General features: G+C 38.7%; 1 long non-coding RNA gene across 1 annotated transcript in view; it reads right to left on the bottom strand.

The window, feature by feature from the left end:
* LOC135090447 (uncharacterized) overlaps positions 1-15,000 on the bottom strand; it is a 108,742-nt gene that overhangs the window by 3,580 nt on the left and 90,162 nt on the right. The gene's annotated exons all lie outside the window — the stretch shown is intronic.

Below are 15,000 nucleotides of genomic sequence, written 5' to 3' on the forward strand. Positions count from 1 at the left end.
AACAACAACAACAACAACAACAACAACAACAACAACAAAAACAAAAACAACAACTACTACTACTACTACTACTACTACTACTACTACTACTACTACTACTGTTTCTGTTGCCCCCTTTCCCGCACACTCACTATAGCAACGTCAGTACATAAATATAATATACAAGACTAACTTATGATTAACAAATTCTGGAGGAAAAAAATTAACATTTTTAATAAATTCTTAAAAGCTTTTATTGTTGTGGCTAGTGTGATGTTCTGTGAAGCGCATCCCCCTTCCTTCCCAAACACACACACACACACACACACACACACACACACACACACACACACACACACACACACACACACACACACACACACACACACACACACACACGTGAAGCGAGGCCAAGCAAAAACGTGGAATATGATGCTAAATTTAATAAGTAAGAAAATAGAGTAATACAGAGGCAGACTCTTCAATACGCTTCCAGAATACCTGAAATACCTTCATCAAGTGCCACCTGCCGCCAGCACCTGAAGGGATCATTAACTATTGAACACCTGCCCTCACCTGTCACCTCTATTAACCAAGGGCAATAGAGGAAAATCACACGAGGCCAACAAAGTTATGTCTAAATAAAAAATCATATGATCATGAAAAATACATGATTAATCACAAAATAAATTAATACATAAATGAAGCTAGAAAAATTAATAAATAAAGTCTAGGGAAACGAAGATAAGTTTATAAAAAAATCAAAATAGATAACAATTATAACAACGATGACGACAACAACAACAACAACAACAACAACAACAACAACAACAACAACAACAACAACAACAACAACAACATAAAATTCACCTCAGAAAAAGCAGAAAAGAAAAAGATGATGGAAAATCTAATATCATTACTAAAATAATGAAGAAAAATTGACATATCGAACTAAAAAATGCAAAACCTTTCGCAACAATTAAAAAAGAAATAAGAACGGATGAATTCCTGGAAAAGCGAAGAATAATAATTTGCTCCTCTTCTATTTAGACAACGTAAGAAAATTGATGTTGTTACTTATAAGAAAGAAATTTTATGCATGTACTCAAAGCATGGACAGAGAGAGAGAGAGAGAGAGAGAGAGAGAGAGAGAGAGAGAGAGAGAGAGAGAGAGAGAGAGAGAGAGAGAGAGAGAGAGAGAGAGAGAGAGAGAGAGAGAGAGAGAGAGAGAGAGAGAGAGAGAGATCATGATACATTTATAGTTAGTAAAGTGACAACAATTTGGGTGAGGTGGGGAACATTAACAGCAGGTGAGTCAGTGCGGGCGCCAAACATTATGGAGTTCCGCCAAGTATTGTGGAACGGAACACACACGTAATCCAGGCACAGGTAATATTTCCCATAAATTTATCGACAGCTTTTAATTCCCGAGGCAGGCGTACAAAAAAAAGGACAAATTTGTATATAAAAAGTTTCATCGTTAATTATTTGATGGCACGAGGTTTTATTTATTTATTTTTTTCTAATGACTGTTTTTATTTATTTTATTTATTTTCATTCATTTACATCTTTATTTATTTTCTACTGCAATATTAGTAATAACAAAAGTAGCAATAATCATGATGATGATGATGATGATGATGATGATGATGATGATGATGATGATGATGATGATGATGATGATGAAAATGATGATGATGATGATGATGATGATGATGATGATGATGATGATGATGATGATAATGATTATGATGATAATGATGATGGTAATAATGATGATGATAATGATAACAACAACAACAACAACAACAACAGCAACAACAACAACAACAACAACAACAACAACAACAAAAGCAACAAAAACAACAAAAACAATATTAATAATAATTATAAAAATAATAATAATAATAATAATAATAATAATAATAATAATAATAATAATAATAATAATAATAATAATAATAATAATAATAATAATAATAATAATAATAATAATAATAATAATAATAATAATAACAATAATAATAATAATAATAATAATAATAATAATTACTACTACTACCACTACCACTGCTACATCTACTACTACTACTACTACTACTACTACATCTACTACTACTACTACTACTACTACTACTACTACTACTACTACTACTACCACTACTACTATTATCACTACCACTACTACTACTACTACTACTACTACTACTACTATTACTATCACTGTACTATTGCTACAACTACTACTACTAGTACTACTACTACTATCACTAGTAAGACTACCACTACTACTATTACTGCTACCACTACTACTAGAAGTATAGTCGTTATTATAATTTAGTTGTTTGTTCTTTTCAAATATGAGGTCTTTTTTATTATTTATTTATTTATTTTATTTTATTTTATTTTTTTTTAAGCATTTTTAGGTTCTTAGTTTTGTATGACTAAACTTTAATCAGTCAATTCTGTTAGGTTCTTTTAGGTACGAATATGTAGTCTATTTCTTCATACTTTTCCTCTCTCTCTCTCTCTCTCTCTCTCTCTCTCTCTCTCTCTCTCTCTCTCTCTCTCTCTCTCTCTCTCTCTCTCTCTCTCTCTCTCTCTCTCTCTCTCTCTCTCTCCAATGTTTCAAAAAATGTGGTTTTCGTGATTCATTTAATAAACAAAATTTTTAAACTTTATGTATCAAATATTTTCATGAAGATATATATATTTTTTTTTATATTCTTTATTTCTCCTATCATCATTCTCTGATTCACCTTTGCATTCTCTGACTTTTTATTCTCTTTCTCTCCTTCTCATTCCCCCCATTCTCCTCCTCTTCTTCCTACTCATACCGGGTGTGAATGTACATCCTGCTTCCCCTTTCCTGTCTATATCCTCTCTCTCTCTCTCTCTCTCTCTCTCTCTCTCTCTCTCTCTCTCTCTCTCTCTCTCTCTCTCTCTCTCTCTCTCTCTCTTCCTGTTCCGGCTTTACATTCCCCTCACAAACCAGTCTTGATTGCATCATTCTGTATACCCTCACCACAACTGCCTTCCCCGCATTCTTTTCTCTCTCTCTCTCTCTCTCTCTCTCTCTCTCTCTCTCTCTCTCTCTCTCTCTCTCTCTCTCTCTCTCTCTCTCTCTCTCTCTCTGTACATAACATATATTTATCATATCTATCATCTCTCAGTTACTATATTCTAACTAAACCAAACCGCTAATAGTATTCTCTCTCTCTCTCTCTCTCTCTCTCTCTCTCTCTCTCTCTCTCTCTCTCTCTCTCTCTCTCTCTCTCTCTCTCTCTCTCTCTCTCTCTCTCTCTCTCTCCTTCACTCCCTCCCTCCTCTCCATTCGTTCTACAATTACGCCTCTCCACTGAAGTCTTTGAGGACGGAACACCAAAGGAAGGAATCTACATATAATGAAATGGGTCCCATCATTTTGACCCCCCGCCCCCCTTCGAAATACTGGATGGACGCTCGCCCCCCTCAGACTCCCGCCACCTTAAAATACAAGGAAGTGACAGAGAGAGAGAGAGAGAGAGAGAGAGAGAGAGAGAGAGAGAGAGAGAGAGAGAGAGAGAGAGAGAGAGAGAGAGAGAGAGAGTATTAAGATTCGAGCATTCCAAGATATCTATTTTTTATTATCAATTAACGTTATTTTATTTATTCTCCTGCTTCTAATTTTACACTTCCTCCTCCTCCTCCTCCTCTTCCTCCTCCTTCTCGTCTTCCTTCTTCTCTTTTCTCTTTATACTACTTCTCTCCTTCCCCTTATTTACTTCTTGCTTCACTTCTCTTTCAATTTCGTTAAGTAAATGTTAAATACGTAGGGTATACTATTAAGAATACTAATTCATGAATATTGAAGAAACGCCAATAAAGAAAGAAATACTGCAATGGTAAAGAGTGTGTGTGTGTGTGTGTGTGTGTGTGTGTGTGTGTGTGTGTGTGTGTGTGTGTGTGTGTGTGTGTGTGTGTAACTGTGACCGTGCGCGATGACCAGTACTGTGTGTGTAGATGGGTGACTGCACGTGTGTGTGTGTGTGTGTGTGTGTGTGTGTGTGTGTGTGCGTGTGAGGTGACCAGTCCTGTGTAGGTGTAGGTGTGTGACTGCACGTGTGTGTGTGTGTGTGTGTGTGTGTGTGTGTGTGTGTGTGTGTGTGTGTGTGTGTGTGTGTGTGTGTGTGTGTGTGTGTGTGTGTGTGTGTGTGTGTGTGTGTGTGTGTGTGTGTGTGTGTGTGCGTGGGCCTGCATATGAGAATTAATTAATTTAGGGTGACCGCGGGGAGAGAGAAGGTATGTCAGACTTGCCTTTGTTCCTCCTCTCCGTGCCCCCTCCCCTTCCCTCTCTCCACCCCTCTCCGGCCCTCTCACCACCACCATCACACCCTGACTGTCCTCTCCCGCAAACCCTCACTCCCTCACAAATTTCCCTCTCGCATCACACTTTTCACTCTCAATCTACCTCTCCTACTCCCTTCTATCCATCCTTCTCACTCTCTTTCCTCTCCCGATTCTTACGTTACTGTTTTACCTCTTATCCTCGCTTTCTCTTTTTCCCTTCTCCCTTCTCCCTCTCTCTCCCTCTCTCTCCCTACAAACTAACTGCATCAGTGGCACATGAGAGCGGAAAGCAAGTCCCAAGGGAGAAATTCTGATTTATATCGTTACAATTATCACCTTAATTAATCCAGCGCTGCCTAACTCGCTTACCCAATGGAGGTGCGCGTGTTTTTCCGCCTAATTATAAATACCGGAGTGGAAAAGAGTGCGTGATTATGGTTATCTATCTGAGTCATTCATTCACTTTTATTTATCATTCGGGGAGATTCCTTTTTTTTTTTTTCATTATTTGTGAATGAAATTGTGTATAAAAGAGAAATTAAGTGGAGTTTTAATTGTGTATTTTTGTGGGGACGAGTTTTCTTTTTATTTGAGGCAGTATTTAATGCTAGATTGTAGGTTAGGTTAGGAGAGAGAGAGAGAGAGAGAGAGAGAGAGAGAGAGAGAGAGAGAGAGAGAGAGAGAGAGAGAGAGAGAGAGAGAGAGAGAGAGAGAGAGAGAGAGAGAGAGAGAGAGAGAGAGAGAGACAGACAGACAGACAGACAGACAGACAGACAGACAGACAGACAGACAGACAGACAGACAGACAGACAGACAGACAGACAGACATGAACAGACAGACATTCATACATGCAAAGACGAACAGACTGAGAATACTAGATCCATTTCAATATCCACACACACACACACACACACACACACACACACACACACACACACACACACACACACACATGTATACATTCACACGAAGACACACGTACACACGACAGCGTCACTTAACACTTCCAACTGTGACGCCGAAACACCATTATCACCGATGACCCTTATTGGGGGCGAGAGAGAGAGAGAGAGAGAGAGAGAGAGAGAGAGAGAGAGAGAGAGAGAGAGAGAGAGAGAGAGAGAGAGAGAGAGATGGATGACTTAACTCTTTCCTAAATTACATGACAAACAGAAAGTAAAATACGAAAACAAAATAAATTAAAGCAAATAGCCAAATACGCACACACACATACATACATACATACATACATACATTTATACTTATACATAAAATTCTCATTATCCATCTACACCTCCAGCTCTCTCTCTCTCTCTCTCTCTCTCTCTCTCTCTCTCTCTCTCTCTCTCTCTCTCTCTCTCTCTCTCTCTCTCTCTCTCTCATTCTTCCCTTGCCACCTATTCATCCCTCCCCTTCCTCTCCTCCTTCATTCCCTCCCTCCTTCCCTCCCTCCCTCTCTCCCTCCTTCCCTCCCTCCCTCCCTCTCTCCCTCTCTCCCTCTCTCCTTCCCTCCCTCCCTTCCTCATCCCCTCCCTCTCTCCCTCTCCTTCAGCATCTCTCTTCATCCCCTCCACCAGAAACTCTCGCCCCCTTTCCCTCTTCCTCTTTTAACACTCCTTTTGTATTCCCCTTTTTCACTCAATTCTTTTACCTATCGCATACTTACTTATTTCAATCATGCTTTTTTCATTTCCTCTTTTTTTTATTCTAGTTTCCTTTCTCTCCTCTTTATTTATTTTCCACTTATTTCCTTTTTTTCATCTTGTTTTGTTATTTTTATTGTTATCCACCGTTCGTTATATATTATTTGTTTATTTATCTTTTGTATGTTTTTTTCTTTTTTTTATCTTCCTTCCTCCCCCTTTTGTTTCCATCTCTCCTTATTCCTTCCATTTATCCACGTGTCCCTCTCCCCTGTCCTATTATCTCCCCCTCATCTTCCGCTCCCCTCTCCCTCATCTCTCCTCATTTTCATCCTCGTGTCCTCCTCTCTCACCTTCCCCTCTTACTTTCCCCTCTCCCGTTTATTCCTTTTCCCCTCACCTCTCCCTTACTACCTGTCTGGTCTCCCTCCTCCTGGTAGTGGTGGTGGTGGTCATGGTGGTCCTCGTCCTCCTCCTCCTCCTCCTCCTCCTCCTCCTCCTCCTCCTCCTCCTCCTCCTCCTCCTCCTCCTCCTCCTCCTCCTCCTCTAAACTCCTCACCGCAAACATAACGTGGAAAGAGACAATAGAAGTCACCACTTTACATATATTCACGACAAAACCGCCTCTCGAGACGCATCACTATGTTAATGCTCTCTCTCTCTCTCTCTCTCTCTCTCTCTCTCTCTCTCTCTCTCTCTCTCTCTCTCTCTCTCTCTCTCTCTCTCTCTCACTGGGGTTCCTTTGTCTCTATTTCTTAATTCTTTTCCTGTTAACATGTCTTTTCAATTGAAGTCTTAATTTTGTTTTGATTTTTGCATTGATTTTACTCACATAAGTGCATCTCTCTCTCTCTCTCTCTCTCTCTCTCTCTCTCTCTCTCTCTCTCTCTCTCTCTCTCTCTCTCTCTCTCTCTCTCTCTCTCTCTAGCCTGTTCGTCTTTGCATGTAAGTACTCGTACGTTTGTCTGTTCGTCTCTCTCTCTCTCTCTCTCTCTCTCTCTCTCTCTCTCTCTCTCTCTCTCTCTCTCTCTCTCGCCACGAAGGGAGAAAAATTATTCTAATGTGATTTTTAATGTTGCTGCGTCACATTTTTATCCTTTCCTTTTTTCTTTCTTTCTTTTTTTTTTTGTTTCTCATTATACTCTTTGGTACATTTTCATATATACGTGACTTTTACCTGTGTGGCTTTTACGTGTTTATCTAATTTAGGTCAATGTTATTTTTACACCGATTATTATCTATTTTCTAGTATAAGAGTGATTAGGATAGGTTAGGTTAGGTTAGGATAGGTTAGGTTGGGATAGGATAGGATAGGATAGGATAGGTTAGGTTAGGATAGTTTAGGTTAGGTTAGGTTAGGTTAGGTTAGATTAGGTTAGGTTAGGTTAGGATAGGTTAGGTTAGGTTAGGTTAGGTTACGTTAGGTTAGGTTAGGTTAGGTTGCGTTAGGTTAAGTTAGGCTGGGTTAGTATAGGTTAGGATAAGTTATGTTAGGTTAAATTAGGATAGATTAGGTTACAATAGGTAAGATTAAATTAGGTTAGGTTAGCTTAGGTTTGGTTAGGTTAGCTTAGGTTTGGTTAGGTTAGGTTACGATGGGTTAGGTTCGATTAGGTTAGGTGAAGATAGATTAGGTTAGCTTAGATTAGATTAAACTAGATATGATTAGGTTAGATTATTAATTTTTTTATAACTGTGAGTGGTTCTGGTCAAAGGCAACAAAAAAGGTAAAAAAAAGCTCAATGAAGCCGCAAGTCCTAAAAGGTAATTATTTAAAGGACTATCCAGAATTACGAGGAGTTTTGAGAAATTTATATCATTTAAGTTTTTTTTTTTTCATCAGTCGTTTACTTATCATAGCATTTTTTACTTTTTATCTTGAATTTTCAAAGTTTGTCTATCATATTTTTTGGTCTATAATTATGTGATGTTTTGTTTTGATTTTGTCGTGGGAGAGCTAGCTAGGTCTCTCTCTCTCTCTCTCTCTCTCTCTCTCTCTCTCTCTCTCTCTCTCTCTCTCTCTCTCTCTCTCTCTCTCTCGCGGTCATAACACATGTTGCTTCGTATATTAGTAAACTTGCTCATGTGTGTGTGTGTGTGTGTGTGTGTGTGTGTGTGTGTGTGTGTGTGTGTGTGTGTGTGTGTGTGTGTGTGTGTGTGTGTGTGTGTGTGTGTGTGTGTGTGTGTGTGTGTGTGTGTGTGTGTGTGTGTGTGTGCGCGCATGTATCAGACAGCCCCACGATTTCCTTACACACACACACACACACACACACACACACACACACACACACACACACACACACACACACACACACACACACACACACACACACACTTTTCTATTTACCCAAGTACTAAACACTAAACTTAACCCAATTTTCCTTCCATCCACAAATAAATCAATTCTCCCGTTTAAATAAATCCTGTAATCCTTACCATTTATCCTTAGAACTGTCCCCTTTTTATCCTACCACCCTTGCATCCATCTCTCTCTCTCTCTCTCTCTCTCTCTCTCTCTCTCTCTCTCTCTCTCTCTCTCTCTCTCTCTCTCTCTCTCTCTCTGTGCCCCCTCTCGCCCCAAGCTCGTAGGAATATTGTCTGTGTTGCAATATTTTTACAACAGTTCCCTTCCTGTTTTTTCCTAATGGCGGCCTGTTTTTGGTCCCCCTCCCCGTCCATGCACGTTTTTTTTTTTCGTCCCGTTCCCCGTGTGCGTGTGCGTGTGCGTGTGCGTGTGTGTGTGTGTGTGTGTGTGTGTGTGTGTGTGTGTGTGTGTGTGTGTGTGTGATATGTAAAATTCAATTGCTGGTTTGTGATTTTTTTTTCTGGTCATTCACACACACACACACACACACACACACACACACACACACACACACACACACACACACACACACACACTAATAGATCTGTCAGTGTCTATCCCTTTCTTCATCTATCTTAAAGCGTGCCACACCAACACCCGTCTCAGAAGTGTGTGGTGGGGGAGGGAGTGGGAGTGATCATGGTGAAAAGGAGGGGAAGGATAGACGGGAGGGGGAGGGAGAGGAGGGAAAGTGTAAATGTGAGGGTAATGAAATGGAAGGAACGCGAGGAAAAAAGTAATGTGACTGAACTAATAACTGATTCGAAAACGGGGAAAGAAAAATATGAAGTAAAAATGAAAAAAAAATAAATAAACAAAACAAATAAAAAAATAGACACCAAAAACTAAAATAAGCAAATAGATATATAAATAAATAAATAAATAAATAAATAAACAAATAAATAACAGCAATAACACTATATAAAAACACGTGTACCAAATGCCTGTATGAAATATCCAAACAAATAGAAGTACAAAAAAAAAAAAATAATCAAGAGCGATAGAAATAAATACAAAAAATACCTATGAAGCTGAGAAATAAATACCTAGGTGAAAAAACAAAAAAGGAGAGAAACTAAACATGTTACTAAGAAAGTGAAGATAGAAAACAATATGGAAATAATCGAGCAATAATGTCTAAAGGGATACTTACTCTAATTAACTAATCCAATAAGGCTAATGATTGGACCTGATAATGACGTCATCAACACGTCATTAGCATCTTTATCCTGATTGGCTGAAATGAAACACTGACCCTCTCTCTTATGACACGCATAATTGAAACGTAATTTGTGACAGATGAAAAATGTACGCGAAGAAATGAGAGATGGTCGTGTTTATGTTGGGGAGATGGGGACTGGGGAGTGGTGGTGGTGGTGGTGGTGGTGGTAGTAGTAGTAGTAGTAGTAGTAGTAGTAGTAGTAGTAGTAGTAGTAGTAGTAGTAGTAGTAGTAGTAGTAGTAGTAGTAGTAGTAGTAGTAGTAGTAGTAGTAGTAGTAGTAGTTGTTGTTGTTGTTGTTGTTGTTGTTGTTGTTGTTGTTGTTGTTGTTGTTGTTGTTGTTGTTGTTGTTGTTGTTGTTGTTCACCTAAGATAACAACAACAACAACAACAACAACAACAACAACAACAACAACAACAACAACAACAACCAAACCAACAAACAAACAAGCAAACAAACAAATAAAACCAAACAAGCAAACAAACAAACGAACGAAAAGACAAACAACACCCCCCAGAAAACACTTACCACCCAAAAAAAAACAAGTAAATAAAAACACCAAAAAATTAAAAAAAAAATAAAAAAATATCCGAAAAAAACACATACTTTTAAAACGAACTAGTATAAAAAAGATCATTCTGTCTGACATCTTCCTCCTGACCCTCCTCCTGCTCCTGCTCCTCCTCCTCCTCCTCCTCCTCCTCCTCCTCCTCCTCCTCCCCCTAGCGGGCCTCTGGAGGGACTGATTGGCTCTCTTCGGTCCCATAAATCGAAGGTCAGTCTCCCCAGGACCCGTGGAGATAAAATCCTTACACTTGCAGAGAGAGGGAGTGAGGGAGAGGCATGGAGAGAGGGAGAGGGAGGGAGGGAGAGGGATGGAAAGAGGGAGAGGGAGGGAGGGAGAGGGATGGAGAGAGGGAGAGGGAGGGATAGTCAAAGGTACAGGAAAAAAAGGTTAAAAAGGAGAAAAATGTGACGGAAAGGTTTTTTTTTTTTTTTTAAGGGATGCAAAGAAAACGAAGGAACTTATACGAGTACTTATCTACCTACCTACCTACCTACCTACCTACACACACACACACACACACACACACACACACACCTGGTCAGTCTGAACCTTTCACATTTTTTTTTTTCGTGTGTGTGTGTGTGTGTGTGTGTGTGTGTGTGTGTGTGTGTGTGTGTGTGTGTGTGTGTGTGTGTGTGTGTGTGTGTGTGTGTGTGTGTGTGTGTGTGTGTGTGTGTGTGTAAGCAAGTGCCGCTGCGTGTTGCCCAGAAATTTTCAGAAGAAAAAAAAAAAAAAAGAAAGAAAAAAAAGAAAAAAAAAGAAAAAAAAAGAAGAAAAAGATGATACTAATGCCGATGATGATGATGATGATGATGATGATGATGATGATGATGATGATGATGATGATGATGATGAAGAAGAAGAAGAAGAAGAAGAAGAAGAAGAAGAAGAAGAAGAAGAAGAAGAAGAAGAAGAAGAAGAAGAAGAAGAAGAAGAAGAAGAAGAAGAAGAAAAAGCTAACGAAAAATAGTGAACAAGGTAAAATTCAAGTAAATACACAACGATTGTATAAATATAGAAACAAAACAAGAGAAGAACAACTGAAAAAAAAAATGCATTCCTAAAGATAAACGATTTATTTTTCGAGAAGTGGCTGTACATAACGAGACTGTTTCTAGACTCCCTTTGACCAAACATAGTGACACTGGGAACTTTATCAACTGAAGATTTTTTATAACCCCTACTAACTTAATGGAAAGGTAAATATTCTTCTTCTGTTCCACCTTACCTATAATAAACTGCTTAACATACAGTTTATGACCACACCTGAAGTTAAAGGCTCATAGTAAATAAGGGATTTTTTACTTATATTTAGAGTAGGACTGTGATTATTGAAGCGTTAGATGTATTTTTCTTTTTTCATCCATTATTTTGTTATGTTCTTGAGCTCCAGGAGGTTTGAAAAAATTAGACAAATTTATGGATGGGGATGGCGATGATAATGTAAACAGACTTTCTACTTTCCCCCACCCTTATTCTGTACATCTCTAATGCAAGAGTCAACCAGTATTCTCAATCATTCATCCCTTTTCTGGTAAACTCTGAAACTCCCTGCTTGTTTCTGCATTTCCTCCACCCTATGACTTGAACGCTTTTAAAAGAAAGGTTTCAAGATACTTATCCTCTAAATATGGATAATCTATTTCACCTGCTTTTAGGAATTGAGCTCTAGAGGGTTTCTCTCTCTCTCTCTCTCTCTCTCTCTCTCTCTCTCTCTCTCTCTCTCTCTCTCTCTCTCTCTCTCTCTCTCTCTCTCTCTCTCTCTCTCTCTCTCTCTCTCTCTCTCTCTCTCTCTCTCTCTCTCTCTCTTTTTTGTTCTCGGCCAGTGCCCCTCTTGCATGAAAAAAAAAAAAAGTCATGTTTCATACAGGGACTGCCACGCGTAGACCTGATGGCTTCTTGTAACTTCCTCTTTTTTCTTATGTTCGTCTCATTCTCTTACAGTGTGTTCTCCTATGTATTTTCTTTCCCTTCTATTTCTTTTTCTATCCTTTGAGTATTCCGGTAGCAATTTTTTAAACGGAATATGATCGCAGTAGAACATGAGAACATAAGAACATAAGAAATAAGGGAAGCTGCAAGAAGCCATCAGGCCTACACGTGGCAGTTCCTGTATGAAATATACCTACCTATTTCCACCTATCGTCCCCATCCATAAATCGGTCTAATCTCCTCTTAAAGCTCCCTAATGTCTCAGCACTAACAACTTGATTACTGAGTCCGTTCCATTCATCTACCACTCTATTTGATAACCAGTAAGCCAAGTACGCCAGTGTATGTTTTCCCGCCTCATTCATCTATCCCTCTCATCCTCAACCTACTGTGCCTTCCCTTTCTTTCCCTTTTCATCGTGCAGTTGCTTTGCTCATTAAGAATTTTACTCACGGTTCCGCCAATACGTACAACAATCTAGTCCCCATGCAAGAAATTTATAAATCAGTTTACTTCACTTCCTCTTTCTTTTCTTTGATTTTTTTTTCTTTTTGAGTTTTCGGAGGTAAAGTCCTGCCATCACAGTTTAATTATTTCTATTTACTTTTTATTTTATTTCTTTTCTTTTCCTCATTTATCTTATTTTTTTATTCATTTTTTTTATTTATTTATTTATTTTATTTATTTATTTTTTTTTTTTTTTTTCTTCAAACGGCGATTTCGGGACGGTTTAAGATCGTCAGCCAAGTACACCGCCATATTTGTTTTTTCCCTTCCCATGCACCTGTCCCTCTCATCCGCAAGCTACGTATCATCCCTTTCTTTCCCCTTCCATCACGGAGTTGCTTTCCTCATTAAGAATTTTACTCACCGTTTCGCCAATACGTATAACAATTCCCTGCCCTGCATATCACCTCCCCTCCCCCTCGCCTCCTGCTCAGATAACATTAATAACAGGTAATTATCACATCGTCCATAACTGACAAATAACACGGTAAGAGATTGTGATGATGAAGGGAGACAGAGAGAACTGCAGAAAAAAATACGTAAATAAAACACGAAAATTAAGAATGAGCTCACTTAACTTGAGAGAGAGAGAGAGAGAGAGAGAGAGAGAGAGAGAGAGAGAGAGAGAGAGAGAGAGAGAGAGAGAGAGAGAGAGAGAGAGAGAGAGAGAGAGAGAGAGAGAGAGAGAGAGAGAGAGAGAGAGGAGGAGGAGGAGGAGGAGGAGGAGGAATACAAAGGAAAGAACAGACAGCAACAGCCCTACTGGACCTAACGAGGCTGTCTGTGTGCCTATTCTACCACTACCACTACAGATTCTAAGACTTAGAGGCTGGAGGACACTAGGGTTCAAGGAAGGAAAAACAAGAGAGCATAGGGAGAAGGAAAGGCTAAGAAGAGATAGGAAAGGATGAAAGAGAAATTATACTGTTTAGTACAGTAAAAAAAAAAAAAAGGAGGAGGAGGAGGAGGAGGAGGAGGAGGAGGAATACAAAGGAATACAAATGAAAGCCAAACAGCAACAGACCTTCAGGTCCTTACAAGGCTGCTTGGTAACTACTACAAACTAAGTAAGAGACAGGACAGCACAGCAGAAGGCTCCTGTTCACCCACCACTCCCTCCAGCCTGCGCTAGCATGGAAATAGTTGGGAAAAGTACCATGCAGTATGGAAAAACACTGATATGGAATTTTCATAGGAAAGGATGAAAGGAAGTTTTACTAATGGTGAACTCTATACGCCTATCTGAAAACGGACACATTAACAATAAAATCATTTTCTGTAAAACAAATGAGTTATTTTATTAAATATAGGGGTTGTAATTTTATATGTAATTATTCGGACAAGGAGAGAGCTTGTTGGTGATAAGCTTTTTAAGTATTTGTCTATTTTATTTTTAAAATTATTTGAGTGAATTACTGTTTACGATTTGTGAAGGAAGTTTATTCCAGATATTAACGACGCGATTAAAAAGGAAATGCCTCGCCTCTAGGAATTTAAAAGTTTTGGATGTAATCTTGCAACCATTATTTCTTGTCAGGCTAGAATGATCAATGGTAAAATATTTATTAGCGTCAAGGTTGCTATATCCTTCAAAAATTTGGACACTTCAATTAGGTTTCCTCTTATGCTGAGTTTCGGTAGGCTAAATAGATTTCATTCTTCCAGTTCTTCCTCATACGGTTTCTTATGCAATCTTCGAAACATTTTAGTAACCCTACACTATCTTTTCTAGTTTGTAAATGTCTCTTTTGCAATACAGTGACACGGCATTTTAGATGAGGGCGCACGAATGAATTATTTAAGGCAATTACATTTTTTTTTTTTTTTTATTAAACTGAAAGGTTCTTCCGATGAAACCTACCAATTTCGTCGCTGTCTTTACTGTTTCTGAGCAGTGTTCACACGATTTCAGATCTTCCGACACTACAACACCAATTTTTCTTCTTAGACAGTGGCATATTATTCATTACATATCCCGCTTGAACACTGTTGCTTCCGATATAATTTCACACTTTACTATAATGAATCGCACCTGCCATTTTTCTGCACAGCTTGCTAATTAATTGAGGCCACTGCAGTTCCTACACTTGTGACGCTGACGTTACTTTACTTATTATTTTGGTGTCGTCTGCGAATTTGCTTATTTTACAACTGATTCCTTCATCAATGTCATTACTGTATATTAAAAAAAATACTGGCCCTAATACAGAGCCTTGAGGAACGTTGCTATTTACATTATGTCAATCTGACACGCTGTTTCCTGTCAGCGCCAGCCATTTCAAGGTGTTTCCGGCTATGCTGTGAGCTTTTACTTTAATGACGAATCTTTTATGGGGAACAGTATCGAAAGCTTTCTGGAAGTCTAAATAAATATCTTTTTTTTCGTTATTATAAGAATTATATACTTCATAAAAGAAGTTTAGCAAATTTCTTTCCGAAACGGTGTCGTGATTCTT

Source organism: Scylla paramamosain, chromosome 35 (assembly GCF_035594125.1).
Source record: "Scylla paramamosain isolate STU-SP2022 chromosome 35, ASM3559412v1, whole genome shotgun sequence".
Taxonomy (NCBI): Eukaryota; Metazoa; Arthropoda; class Malacostraca; order Decapoda; family Portunidae; genus Scylla; species Scylla paramamosain.